This window comes from Balaenoptera musculus, chromosome 16, assembly GCF_009873245.2.
Source record: "Balaenoptera musculus isolate JJ_BM4_2016_0621 chromosome 16, mBalMus1.pri.v3, whole genome shotgun sequence".
NCBI lineage: Eukaryota > Metazoa > Chordata > Mammalia > Artiodactyla > Balaenopteridae > Balaenoptera > Balaenoptera musculus.
Window position 1 is genome coordinate 68,287,990 of NC_045800.1, and position 15,343 is coordinate 68,303,332.

The 15,343-nt window shown below is 34.6% G+C and overlaps 1 pseudogene; it reads left to right on the forward strand.

The window, feature by feature from the left end:
- The first annotated feature begins 13,393 nt into the window (after positions 1 to 13,393).
- Positions 13,394 to 14,966, forward strand: LOC118883079 (annotated as a pseudogene).
- Positions 14,967 to 15,343: the final 377 nt, after the last annotated feature.

A 15,343-nucleotide genomic window follows, 5' to 3' on the forward strand; every position in this document is an offset into this window, starting at 1 on the left:
TCAATGAATTTGGTAAAGTAGCAGGATACAAAATTAATGCACAGAAATCTCTTACATTCCTATACACTAATGATGAAAAATCTGAAAGAGAAATTAAGGAAACACTCCCATTTGCCAATGCAACAAAAAGAATAAAATGCCTAGGAATGAAAGTACCTAAGAAGACAAAAGACCTGTATGCAGAAAACTATAAGACACTGATGAAAGAAATTAAAGATGATACAAACAGATGGAGAGATATACCATATTCTTTGATTGGAATGTTCAACATTGTGAAAATGACTATACTACCCAAAGCAATCTACAGATTCAATGCAATCCCTATCAAACTACCAATGGCATTTTTCACAGAGCTAGAACAAAAAATTTCACAATTTGTATGGAAACACAAAAGACCCCGAATAGTCAAAGCAATCTTGAGAAGAAAACAGAGCTGAAGGAATCAGGTGCCTGGATTTCAGACTATACTAGAAAGCTACAGTAATCAAGACAGTATGGTACTGGCACAAAAACAGAAATATAGATCAATGGAACAGGATAGAAAGCCCAGAGATAAACCCACGCACATATGGCCACCTTATTTTTGATAAAGGAGGCAGGAATATACAATGGAGAAAAGACAGCCTCTTCAATAAGTGGTGCTGGAAAAACTGGACAGCTACATGTAGAAGAATGAAATTAGAGCACTCCCTAACACCATACACAAAAATAAACTCCGAATGGATTAAAGACCTAAATATAAGGCCAGATACTTTAAAACTCTTAGAGGAAAACATAGACAGAACACTCTATGATATAAATCACAGCAAGATCCTTTTCGACCCACCTCCTAGAGTAATGAAAATTAAAACAAAAATAAACAAACGGCCCCTAATTAAACTTAAAAGCTTTTGCACAGCAAAGGAAACCATAAACAAGATGAAAAGACAACCCTCAGAATGGGAGAAAATATTTGCAAATGAAGCAACTGACAAAGGATTAATCTCTAAAATATACAAGCAGCTTATGCAGCTCAATATCAAAAAAACAAACAACCCACTCCTAAAATGGACAGAAGACCTAAATAGACATTTCTCCAAAGAAGATTTTCTGACATTCCAACAAATACATGAAAAAATGCAAATCAAAACTACAATGAGATATCATCTCACACCGGTCAGAATGGCCATCATCAAAATATTTACAAACAATAAATTCTGGAGAGGGTGTGGAGAAAAGGGAACCCTCTTGCACTGTTGGTGGGAATGTAAATTGATACACCCACTATGGAGAACAGTATGGAGGTTCCTTAAAAACTAAAAATAGAACTACCATACGACCCAGCAATCCCACTACTGGGCATATACCCTGAGAAAACCATAATTCAAAAAGAGTCATGTACCCCAATGTTCATTGCAGCTCTATTTACAATAGCCAGGATATGGAAGCAACCCAAGTGTCCATTGACAGATGAATGGATAAAGAAGATGTGGCACATATATACAATGGAACATTACTCAGCCATAAGAAGCAACGCAATTGAGTTATCTGTAGTGAGTTGGATGGACCTAGACTGTGTCATACAGAGTGAAGTAAGTCAGAAAGAGAAAAACAGATACCGTATACTAACACATAAATATGGTATCTAAAAAAAAAAAAAAAAAGGGCATGAAGAACCGAGGGCCAGAACAGGAATAAAGACGCAGACATAGAGAATGGACTTGAGGACACAGGGAGTGGGAAGGGTAAGCTGGGATGAAGTGAGAGTGTGGAATGGTCATATATACACTAGCAAATATTAAATAGCTAGTGGGAAGCAGCCGCATAGCACAAGGAGATCAGCTCGGTGCTTTGTGACCACCTACAGGGGTGGGATAGAGAGGGTAGGAGGGAGACGCAAGAGGGAGGAGATATGGGGATATATGTATATGTATAGCTGATTCACTTTGTTACAAAGCGGAAACTAACACACCATTGTAAAGCAATTATACTCCAATAAAGATGTTTAAAAAAAATTTATCATACACATACCATTTGTACATGGATAAAAAGGCATTTGTAAAATTGCAATATTGTTCACATTAGAGCAAAATTTTTATAGAAGATTAGTTCCATAATTATTTTATGGCCTAAATGGAATAGTGTGTGTCCTTTGAAATGGTGTACTCCCTTCATGTTTATCACACTTATGTCAATATATATGAATGGAAAAATCTAGTTACAGAAATAATATTGTATATTATATACAGGAAAATGAAATGAAAAGATACCCTGTTTTTTTTGTAGGGAGTAAGATAAGTTAGGATGAGTGAGTTGGGATATCTTTTAGCCATATTAATATATTATAAACACTTTACTTTTAATAACTAGCCATTTATAATTTAAAATGGCAAAAATATGAACTCTTGCATCTACTCATGGACTGGGAGAGAGGGAAAGAGGAAGAAAGAAAAATCCACACAAAACGCCTGAATATGAATCCCTTTCCTTTGCAGCAAGTGCATTATTTGGCTTGACGTTGGTGTAAACGCTTAGAGACTGTTCCCTGAGCACACTGGATGGTGTGGTGTTCCAACAGAGAGTTGTCTTCTGTTTTGTGAGCAGAAGTTGTTAATGCCTGCAAATTGATGCCCTTCTCCAGTCTCAGGTTATAATGGGAAAGCAGATGTTCACGTGCAACTAACCCAAACACATTGAGAAAGGCTACAGACATTTTCCCATTTCAATTACCATAATTTAATGTCTAGAATACATGCCCAAACTTTTCATGGCAGAGGATCAGCACATCCCCTGTAATGCAAACCAAGTCCCCAAAGTCTTCTGTATGCACTGCTCACTTTCAGAGACAAATCATTACATTGAATATGAATTCAATGTTCTGAAGTGCTTTTCTTTGCATATTTTCAAAGATTACAAAGTTTTATTACCTAACAATTTTCATTATAGATTCCTTATAAGAGTTGTTTACTTTCTAACATTTTCATACTGTGATTTTTTGTAATTGCTAATATTGACCTGAATTTTCTAGGCTATTTCTCAAGCAATTACAATCATGTATAGTGAACTTATGCTACTATTTCCAGGATGTTGTCATTCAATGGCAGAGATAGAGAGGTGGGATCAAGATGGCAGGGTAGGAAGATCCTGAGCTCACCTCCTCCCATGAGCACCAAGGCTACAACTACATGTAGAACAACTTTCTCTGAGAATGACCCTAAAACTAGCAGAACACCTCTCCTACAATTAAGGACATAAAGAAAAAAGCACATTGGGAAGGGTTGGAGGGACAGAGATGCAATTTAGTCAGAACCCATATGCCCAGCATGGCAACCCGTAAGTGAGAGGGTATATTACAAACTCAGAGGTCATCCCTAAGAAGGGAAGGGTTCAAGCCCCACATTGTGCCCCTCAGCCATGGGAACTAGCACTGGGAAGACGAGCCCCCATAACTGGCTTTGAAAACCACTAGGTTTTATGAAACAGAGAGCCAGAGGGTAGTAGGAAACCAAGACTCTGCTTTTAAAGGGTTTGCACACAAACTTACTTATTTTGAGTTCCAGTGCAGAAGCAGCTGATTGAAATGTGCCTGGTGCTCTAGCTGGCCTGGCAAGACCACCCTAGCATGCCCCCTGGCCCATGCCTGGCTCCAACTTTAGCACTCCAACCAGTTGGCAGCCCCAGGTGCACCCAGGGAAAAGTCCTGGGATGTACCTGGGACCATGTCTAGACCACCCAACAAGACAGTGGCCCCTGGTGTGCTCTGAGAAAAGCCCTGGCCCACACCCATTCCAACTTCAGCCCTCCAGCCAAAGCCACTCACTGGGCACAGCAGTTTACATAGGGATATTCCTACACAAGGCCATACCTAAAGACCAGGAGAGGTAAAAGTTTTGCCTAATTCATAGAAATAAACACAGAAAGTCAAACAAAATGAGAAGACAGAAGAATCTGTTCCAAACAAATGAACAAGACAAAATCCAAGAAAAAAAAGTTAGTAATACAAAGGTAAGTATTTTACCTGATAAAGAGCAATGGTTATAAAGATTGTCACTGGGAAAAAATGGAAAACCACAATGAGAACTTGAAAAAAGAGTTAGAAAGTATAAGAAAGAAATAATCAGAGTTGAAGAATACAATAAATGAACTAAAAAATACACTAAAAGAAATGAACACTAGATTAGATGATACAAAGGAACGGATCAGCAAACTGTAAGAGTAATGGAAATCACTCAAGCTGAACAGAAAAAAAGAATAAAGAATTTTAAAAATGAGGATGGTTTAAGAGACCTCTGAAATAACATCAAGCATATTAACATTTGCATTATAGGAGTCCCAGAGGAGAAGAGAGAAAAGGGCAGATAAATTAATTGAAGAAATAATAGCTGTAAACATCCTTAAGCAGGGAAATAAAGCAGAAATCCACATCCAGGAAGCATAGAGAGTCCCAAACAAGATGAACTGGAAGAGGTTCACATCAAGACACTTTAAAGGATACACAAAATAAAAGATGTAAAAGACAATGTTACAAGATTAAATGTCAGGGGGAATAAAAATGCAGAGTTGTTAGAATGTGTTCAGACTTAAGAGATCATCAACTTAAAATAATCATAGATATATATATATATTTACATAAGAAACAAATGGTAACCACAAACCATAAACCTATAATAGATACACACACAAAAAAGAGAATCTAAACATAACACTAAAGATCATCAACAAATCACAAAGGAAGAGAGCAAAATATAAGAAGAAAGGCACAAAAATCAATACAAAAATAACCAAACAGCAATTAAGAAAATGGCAAGAAGTATATACCTATCAATAATCACTTTAAATATAATGGACTAAATGCTCCAATTAAAAGACATAAAGTGGTTGAATGGATTAAAAAAAAAAAGATCATATATATGCTGCCTACAAGAGACTCACTTCAGATCTAAACATAAAGGCTGAAAATGAGGGGATGGAAGAATGTATTCCATGGAAATTAAAATGAAAAGAAAGCCATGGTGGCAATAGTTATATGAGACAAAATGGACTTTAAAACAAAAACTGTAATAAGAAACAAAGAAAGACATTACATAATGATAAAGGGATCAATCCAAGAAGATATAACAATTGTAAATATATATGCATCGAACATGAGAACCTAAATACATAAAGCAAATATTAACAATCATAAAGGGATAAATTGACAGTAACACAATATTAGTAGGGGACTTTAAAACCCCACCTACATCAATGAACAGATCATCCAGACATAAAATCAATAAGAAAACACTGGCTTAAATGACGTATTAAACCAGATGAAGTTAATAGATACATATAGAACATCCCATCCAAAAGCAGTGGAATATGCATTATTTTCAAGTGCACACAAAACATTCTCCAGGATAGTTCACTTCTTAGACCACAAAACAGTCTCAATAAATTTAAGAAGACTGAAATCATATAAAGCATCTTTTTCTGGCAATAACACTATGAGACTAGAAATCAACTACAAGAAAGAAAAACTGCAAAAAACAATCATGTGAATGCCAAACAATGTGCTACTAAACAAACAATGGGTTACTGAACAAATCAAAGAGGAAATCAAAAAGTAACTGGAGACAAATAAAAATGGAAACAAAATGATCCAAAATCAGACATAGCAAAAGCAGTTCTCAGAGGGAAATTTACAGCAATACAAGCCTACCTCAAAAAACAAGAAAAATCTCAAATAAACAATCTAATCTAGAAAAAGAACAAACAACCCAGAGTTAGTGAAGGAAAGAAACAAATCAGATCAGAGCAGAAACAAATGAAATAGAGATTATGAAAACAATAGAAAAGATCAATAAATCTATCAGACGGTTCTTTGAAAAGATAAACAAAATAAATTAACCTTTAGCCAGACTTGTCAAGAAAAAATAGAGAGAGCCAAAATAAATAAAATCAAAAATTGAAGGAGTAGAATTGTCACTACTTGTAGATGGCATGACACTGTATAGAAAGCTCTAAAGACTCCACCAAACAAACCATAGAATACATGAATTCAGTAAAGTTGCAGGATACAAAATTAAAATGCAGAAACCTGTTGTGTCCCCATACACTAACAACAAACTGTCAGAAGGAGAAATTAAGAAAACAATCACATTTACAATTGCATCAAAAAAATACCTAGGAATAAATCTAATTAAGGAGGTAAAAGACTTGTACTTGAAAACCTATGACAATGATAAAAGAAATCAAAGATGTCACAAATAAGTGGAAAGATATACTATGCTCTTGAATCAGAAAAATTAATATATGTAAAATATCCATGCTACCCAAAGCAATCTACATAGTTAATGCAATCCCTAACAAAATACCAATGGCATTTTTCACAGAACTAGAATAAATAATTCTAAAATGTGTATAGAAACACAAAGACCCTGAATAGTCAAAACAGTCTTGAGAAATAAGAACAAACTTGGAGGCAGCATGCACTGTGTTTTCAGATTGTATTTACAAAGCTATAGTAAGCAAAGCAGTATTGTTCTGGCAAAACAAACAAACAAAACAGACACACAGATCAATGGAACAGAATAGAGAACAAGAAATAGACCCACACTGATATACACAATTAATCAACAGGAAGGAGCCAAGAATATACAGTGGGGAAAAGACAGTTCCTTCAATAAATGGTACTGGGAAAACTGGACCACTCCAATCAAAAGAATGAAACTGGGCCGCTTTCTTACACCATATACGAAAATAAACTCAAAATGGATTAAAGACTTAAATGTGAGACCTGAAACCATGAAATTCCTAGAATTAAACATAAGCAGTACCCTCTTTGACACCTGTCTTAGCAATATTTTTTTGGCTTTGTTTTCTCACACAGAGGCCAGAGAGGCAAAAATAAACCAATGGGACTACATCAAACTGAAAAGACTTTGCACAGTGATGAAAACTATCAAGAAAAAGAAAAAGACCACCTACTAAATGGGAGAAGGTATTTGCAAACAATATATTCGATAAGTGGTTAATATCTAATGTACAAGGAGCTCACACAACTCAACATAAAAAGAAAATTAAAAATGGGCAGATGATCTGAATAGATATTTTCCAAAGAAGACAGGCAGATGGTCAGCAGGCATATGAAAGGATGCTCAACATCACTAATCATCAGAGAAATGCAAATCAGAACCACAATGAGATATCATCTCACACTTGTCTGAATGGCTATTATCCAAAAGATAACAAATAACAAGTGTTGGTAAGAATGCAAAGAAAAGGGAACCTTCATGCACTGTTGGCGGGAATGTAAATTGGTGCAGTCACTACTGAAAACAGTATGGAGGTTCCTCAGAAAATTAAAAATAGAACTACCATACAATCCAGCAATTCCACTCCTGAGTATTTATCCCAAGAAAATGAAAACACTAATTCAAAAAGATATATTCACCCCAGTGTTTATTGCGGCATTATTTACAATAGTCAAGATATGGAAGTAACCTAAGTGTACATTGAGAGATGAATGGATAAAGAAGGTGTGATATACCTATACTATGGAATATTACTCAGCCATTAAAAAGAATGAAATCTTGCTACTGTGACAACATGGATGGGCCAACAGGGTATTATGCTAAGTAAAATAAGTCAGACAGAGAAAGACAAGTACTATAGGATTTCACTTATATGTGGAATCTAAAAAACAAAACAAACAAACATAATAAAATGGAAACAGCCTCACAGCTACAGAGAAAAAACTTGTGGTGCTAGAGGGGTCGGGTTAGGGGGATGGGTGAAATAGATGAAGGGGATTAAGAAGTACAAACATCCAGTTATAAAATGAATAAGTCACATGGATGTAAGGCAAAGCACAGATAATACAGTCAATAATTTGTAATAAATTTGTGCTCTGAATGATGGTAAATAAACTCATTGTGGAGATCATCTTTCAATGTATAAAAATACCAAATCACTATGTTGTACACCTGAAGCTAAAATAATATTGTAAGTCAACTATACTTTAATAAAAAATATTAAAAAATAAATGGCAGGGGTAACTTCTTTTGGAACACATGCAATATATTTTTAATATTTAAGGGCAGATAAAATATATTCTTAAGAATATTCTTAATATTCTTAAATATGAGCAGCTTAGTGCAAAAGGCAAAATAATTTCTTTTTATAAAATAGAAAACAAAATATAATTATATTAAAATAGAAACTCAAATATTAATTATTTTATGAGCAAAAAATATGAAGAACATGGAAATGTTCATGGTGGATTATATACCAAAAATGTAAAAATGAGTATAACTAACACATATGCATATCAAAATATGATATCAACAAAACTATTAATTCTTTAGTCATTTTCTTTTGGTGGACGTTTAGAAAAGTTTGCATTTCTCTTTTTTGGGGGGCATCTGTATTTTATAAACATTTATTAATTTGCATTTAAAAAATTCTAAACACTTACAGTGATACAAAAAATGTTTTGAAATAAAATTTACAAAATCATAAAACTTAGGCAAAGCCTTGATGTTCCCTCTCTAATACCCCAAACTGTAAAATTCCTTATATTTGAAAAATAGATTCATCTTTCATAAGTACATTCTTATGTATTCAGATAATATATCCATTGCAAAAAATAACAACATAAAAATCTTGCCACTATAAGAAAAAAATTATTTGGATTCTGGTCTATTTCTTTCACATAGTTTTTGTTTTGTTTTCATTTATTTGTTGATCATTGGAAAACCCAAGAGATTCTGAATGCACAATGAATTCATAGGGAAAATAATTGAACATTACACATTTGAAAAGTCAGTCTTCTCTCCCTGACTTTGAGCTTCTTAACCCTTCTTCCCATAACAAATAGTGTTACTTGTAATGTGTGCTTGCAATGAGATTCTACATATAAACAGGCATAGTGTGTGTGTGTGTGTCTGTCTGTGTGTATGAGTGTGTGTTAGTTGAATGAATATTTATATAAAGAGAGAAAACATAAACAGTGGCATTATATACAGTGTTTTCTTCTCATTATTTACTATATATTTAGGTTTTCATTTTACATACCAAAAGAGATATATTATTTTTAAAGGATTGCTTATTGTTATATTGCATGGCTCTAGAATAATTTAATTAAAAGTTTCAGAGTGTTAGAGATTTTGGTTATTCATTTTCAGTGTTTGTTTATACTTTAAAATTTGATCAAATAGTCTCTGTGCAGATACGTCAGTATACTTCGGCTGTATTTTTGGAAGGGAAATTTTTGGATCAAAAACAATAAGCTTTTTTAAAAAGTTCTGATATATAGTGCTAAACTCCTCTTCATACATTTTAAGTCATTTTTATCAATAGATCATATAAGGTATTTCACATCTCTTTGCTAACAAAAAGTATCTTTGCTATTATTAAACAAAGATTTTTAATTATGGTTTTAATTTGTATTTCTTTGACCTTAAGAGATATATCAACTTTTCATTCACTGAGTCGTCATTTGCCTGTTTTTGTGCATGTGAATATGTCCGTATGGAGAAAGTGAATAGTCTGTTTATGTCTGCTGTTCATTTTTCCAATAGATTGTTTGATTTACTTTTTTCTCATGAGCTGCAAGAAATCTTTAAGTACTAAGGATATTAATCCTTTGTTAGCCATATTCTTTGCACATATTTATTCGCAGTTTAATTACTCATTTGTCTTTTGACTTGCTTTATCTAATTGTGCCCAGATCCCCTTCAAAAGAAGAATTCATTTACCCAACTGCTGCCTGGGGGGCTGCTAGTTGAGAGTCTTTAGCTGTCAATTCCCTACGAATTGCCTCAGCTTCAGTTTATTTGCTCTCTGCAAGACAGGTCCTTCTGGAGTGGCCAATAACTAATGATTGATTCATTCTGGGGTATAAAAGCCTCCCAAGGACACTCCTTAATACACACCCTGAACACTAAATTCTGAATCAGAATTTACTTCTCAAAGAGTGCAACTTATGCCACACACACACACACACACACACATAGAGCATTTACAAAGTTGCAATCCCTTTATATCTTCCTTAATTCTATATATGCCTCATCCAGAGGTAAATTCACTCCTCAAGGAAATCTGTGTCCATATATAATATTATATATATATATATATATATCTACAAGTAAGGTAAATTATACATTATAAATAATGTAAATTATAAATATATAATTTTTACAAAACATATCTATAAATAATGTAGAATATCATTTTGCATATTTAACATTTTCTAATATATATCACCACTTAATTTTTTCACTAACTTTTTTCAGATTCAACTATTTTGTTAGAAATGGTTTAGCTCATTCATTTTACCTGCTATAAGGTATTCCACCATATAAATACCCACTGTCCTGCTGATGGTCATTTAAGTTGTTTTCTGTTGTTCACTATCAGGTATATTTTTCCTCCTGCATATGTGCATGAGTTTCCCTGTAGTACATATAACTAGGAATGGAAATTCTTGTTCAAGCAGATGAAAATCTTTAACATTACTAGAGAATTCCAAATTTATCATAAATGAAATTTCACAAATGTTCTAATTCTAAAACGTTCTCCAAATAATTTCTTGCTTATCAGTGAGATAGGTAGGTGGATGGAAAAATCATCTCCCATTAAACTAGGTGCCAGTTGCACAGTGGGTGGAAGATGAATTCGTGACATTAGCCCTATTTAAGTCAATACCTTCCTCCCACTCCCTGAGGTAGGACCTTTGGAAGGCTTTGTTTTATAATCAATTTTCTGATATTCACTGCTTATCATTGAACACTTTTTTCTCTATTAACCTCATGACTCTCATGCTGTAATAAGTTTCAGGTTCTGGCCTATTTTTTTATAAGCATCATTAACTTTTGTGGTAGAAAAGGCCTTCAGGCTATTTTGGCTCTCTTAGGATCTCAGAATTCAAGGTATTTCTGCACTTGCTGTCTTTAATTAAAACAAGGGAGCAAACAAATCTTTCCAAAATGTACCTTTTTCATTGTTTAATTGTGAAAGCATGTGAAAACTGGATTTTGCATCTGCTCCCTGTTCCTCAGACACTAAGCTTTACCTGGTCTTCAGACTTTATCATTTCAGTGAGAGCTCTTATTTAGGAGTCAAATGTGCGAGGAAAAAAGTACATATGGTGTCTCTGCAGGCTTTTTCCCGAACCATTTCTGCTTTCTCTGCCATGAACAGCTTTTATTGAACTAAATCTCCTCTAACATAGCAGCTCTTCCTCCCACTGTAATTAATAACTATGAAAAATCTAGTATCTCTGCCTCATTGCTGCTCCAACTGAAATAGTTTTAGACTGTTTCTTAATGCAGGTTCAGATCCTTCCTACAAGCAAGCACATATATTTCTATACAACTGGATGTCAGTGGAATTCCTCTGGAAAGAAGTTGAAATGGTAGAATAAGAAAGAGATGAGTTTGAATCCTCTGCTCAGTGCTTGTGTGCATTCAGTTATGTTAATCAAACTTTTCAAATTTTCAATTGCTTTATCTGCGAAATGACAGTATTTTTACCTGTCAGGCTATTTGTGAGGATTAACTAGAAAAATTCATGTAAGAATTTCTAAAGGAGTATCTGGCACACAGTAGGCTCTTAATAGCTTTACTTCTTGTTTTGTTTCTCTTGCAGAAGCCATTTCTCATATACTTTTAATTAAATGGTAAACCCTTATTTGATTCAAAAATATTTAAAATAGCAAAATATGTGAGACTATTTCAAGTACCCAAATACTTCATTGTAAACTAAAATAACCATATTTAAATTGTTCACTTCTGCATCAAATTATTTCATTTATGTTTTTTAGTTATATTCATTGTAGACTTGTAGACTTGATATCTATATGTTAATATTCTTGGCTTTGTCATATACAGTAATCACTTCTATTTCTATTCTGCTTGATAATCACATTTCCAATATGCTGTATTTCCAATATACTAACATCCTTACACTTCAGTTTGTCTCATATTGGGTCAAAAAATTCTCTCATTAACTCTGGTTAGAGTTCCAGTTTCCAACATTTTGAAGATTCACCAGGTAACTTTATTATGCTTTCCATGATTCACCTTGAAAAATAGCCTCTTTTTTAAAAAGCTTTTTAAGGAAACTCCATACTGTTCTCCATAATGGCTGTACCAATTTACATTCCCACCAACATTGTAGGAGGATTCCCTTTTCTCCACAATCTCTCCAGAGATTTTTTGTCTGTAGACTTTTTGTGAGGTGATACCTTATTGTAGATTTGATTTGCATTTCTCTAATAAGTAGCAATGTTGAGCATTTTTTTCATGTGCCTGCTGGCCATCTGTATGTCTTCTTTGCAGAAATATCTATGTAGATATTCTGTCCATTTTTTGATTGGGTTGTTTGTTTTTTTGATATTGAGCTGTATTAGCTGTTTGTATATTTTAGAAATTAATCCCTGTCAGTCACATTGTTTGCAAATATTTTCTGTAGGTTGTCTTTTCATTTTGTTTATGGTTTCCTTTGCTTTAAGTTTAATTAGGTCCCATTTGTTTATTTTTGTTTTTATTTCCATTACTTTAGGAGATGGATCCAAAAAGATATTGCTGCAATTTATGTTAGTGTTCTGCCTATGTTTTCATCTAGGAGTTTTATAGTATCCAGCCTTACACTTAGGTTTTTAATCCATTTTGAGATTATTTTTGTGTATTGTGTTGGAGAATGTGCTAATTTCATTCTTTTACATGTTACTATAGGATCTAGCAATCTCACTCCTGGGCATATATCTGGAGAAAACCATAGTTTGAAAAGATACATGCATCCCAGTGTTCATTGCAGCACTATTTACAACAGTCACAACATGGAAGCAACCTAAATGTCCATTGACAGATGAATGGATAAAGAAGATGTGGTACATATATACAATGGAATATTACTCAGAATAAAAAAGATGAAATAATGCCATTTGCAGCAACATGGATGGACCTAGAGATTATTATATTAAGTGAAGTAAGCCAAGGAAAAATATCATATGACATAGCTTATATGTGGAATCTAAAAAAATGATACAAATGAACTTATTTACAAAACAGAATTAGACCCTCAGACATAGAAAACAAACTTATGGTTACCAAAGGAGAAGCAGGGGGAGGGATAAATTAAGAGTATGGGGTTAACATGCACACACTACTATATATAAAATAGATAACCAACAAGGACCTACTGTATAGCACAGGGAAATATACTCAATATTTTGTAATAACCTATAAGGGAAAGGAATCTGAATAAGAATATATATATATTTATATACATATGTATTATACATATACACTTTGCTGTACACCTGAAATCATTTTGTTGTACAACTGAAACACAACAACATTGTAACTCCACTACACTTCAATTTAAAAAAGAAAAGAACAAAAAATAGCCTCCTTTAAAAACTTTTTCTCTTTATCCACATACTCTTAGTCCCAAAATGAGCTTGGATATCAGTGCAGTGCAAGATGGCAGACTTTGTAATAACCTCAGCTGATTCAACAACAAAGGATGATGAACCAGATCATTCGCCTGTATAAGAAAATGATATAGGCAATATGACCACCAGTAATAAAGAATCAGTAAATTCAAATGGAAATGGAAGGAATGACTAAAGGAGCTCTGACACAGACCTTGGAGATGAGAGAGAACTTTCCAAAGCAGCTGCTGGAGATAATGTCTGCAACTTCAGTAGTGAAACCCCAAGGGCAGAGGACTTCCCTCTCAAGAAGTGGTTGTAACAGTGCCTCTTCAATCCCTGACCGCACTCGCTCTGCCCGCAGCTGACAAAGTAGAGTCCTGAAGGCACTGAGGCAGTCTCGCCAAACAGTACCTGATGTTAACACAGAGCCCTCCCAGAATGAACAGATCATCTGGGATGACGCCACAGTCAGGGAGGAGAGAGTGAGACTTGCCAGCAATTTGCAGTGGCCTAGTTGTCCCACCCAATACTCTGAGCTTCAGGTTGACATTAAAAAATTGGAGGATTCTCCTTTCCAGGAGCCTTTACATGATTCAGAAATTGCTGAACAGGCTGTGATCCTGGGAACATATGTGTGACTGAAGCTCCCAAACACTCGATCTCTGAAGAACTGGAAACTCCAATAAAAGACAGCCCCCTGATCCCTACGCCTCAAGTCCCAAGTATTGCCTTCCCCCTAGGCAACCCACCTGTGGCTCCACACCCTAGAGAAAAGATGATAACGGTAAAGGAGACTCACGAAGACTTAAAAAAACAGTACATATTTCAGTTGTCATCTCTGAATCCTCAAGAACGTATTGATTATTGCCATCTGATTGAAAAACTAGGTGGATTAGTGATTGAGAAGCAGTGCTTTGATCCTAACTGTACACACACTGTTTTAGGGCATCCACGTCAAAACGAGAAGTATTTAGCCTCAGTGGCAGCTGGGAAGTGGGTGCTTTATCGCTCCTACCTTGAAGCTTGCAGGACTGCTGGGCGTTTCATGCCAGAAGACTAAGAACGGGGAAGTAGTTCCATACTTGATGTTTTGACTGGAATCAATGTACAGCAACGAAAAGTAGCACTTGCAACAATGAGACGGAGGAAAAAAATAAAGCAAAGACAAGAATCGAGCATTGTTGAGGGAGCATTTAGCAGGTGGAAGATTACTTCACATGTTGATAGGTCCCGAGAAGCAGAATTCAAATGCCTTCTTCAGTCAGGAGGAGCAAAAGTGCTACCTGGTCATTCTGTATCTTTATTTAAGGAAGCTGCACATCTCTTTTGTGACTTTAATAAACTGAAACCAAATGACTCAGGAGTTAATATAGAAGAAGCTGCTGCCCAGAATGTGTACTGCTTGAAAACGGAATACATTACTGATTTTCTTATGCAGGAATCCCCTCCTCAAATAGAAAATTACTGTCTACCAGAAGCTGCTTCATTTCTTCAGAATAATAAGGAACCTGGGACTGGATTCTCACAAAAGAGGAAAGCTCCTACAGAGAAAAATAAAATCGAATGACGTAGAGTATAGTAATTGTATTTACTTAGGTACCAAACGTTAAATGTTTTTTAAATTAATAGCTCGAATGTGACTGTGATGGATTTGTATAGTAATTTAAAAACAAGCGCCTGAAGAATTCAGCTTCAGTGTAACAATGAACCTGTTTGAAGTTAGTTTTAAATACCTGAAATTTTAATCACTGAAATATTAACTATTCCTGAATGGAAAGTTACCTGAAATAACAAAACACAACTCCTTAGCCAGCTTGTCATTAAACCATATTGACGTGTGTACGGGTCTTTTTGTTATTTATTTTCTTGTAAATATCCGAGTCTGTAGCTTAGTGGAAGCTTTAGCAAGGTGATGGATTTTGCCTTAAAATGTCTGCTTTAATT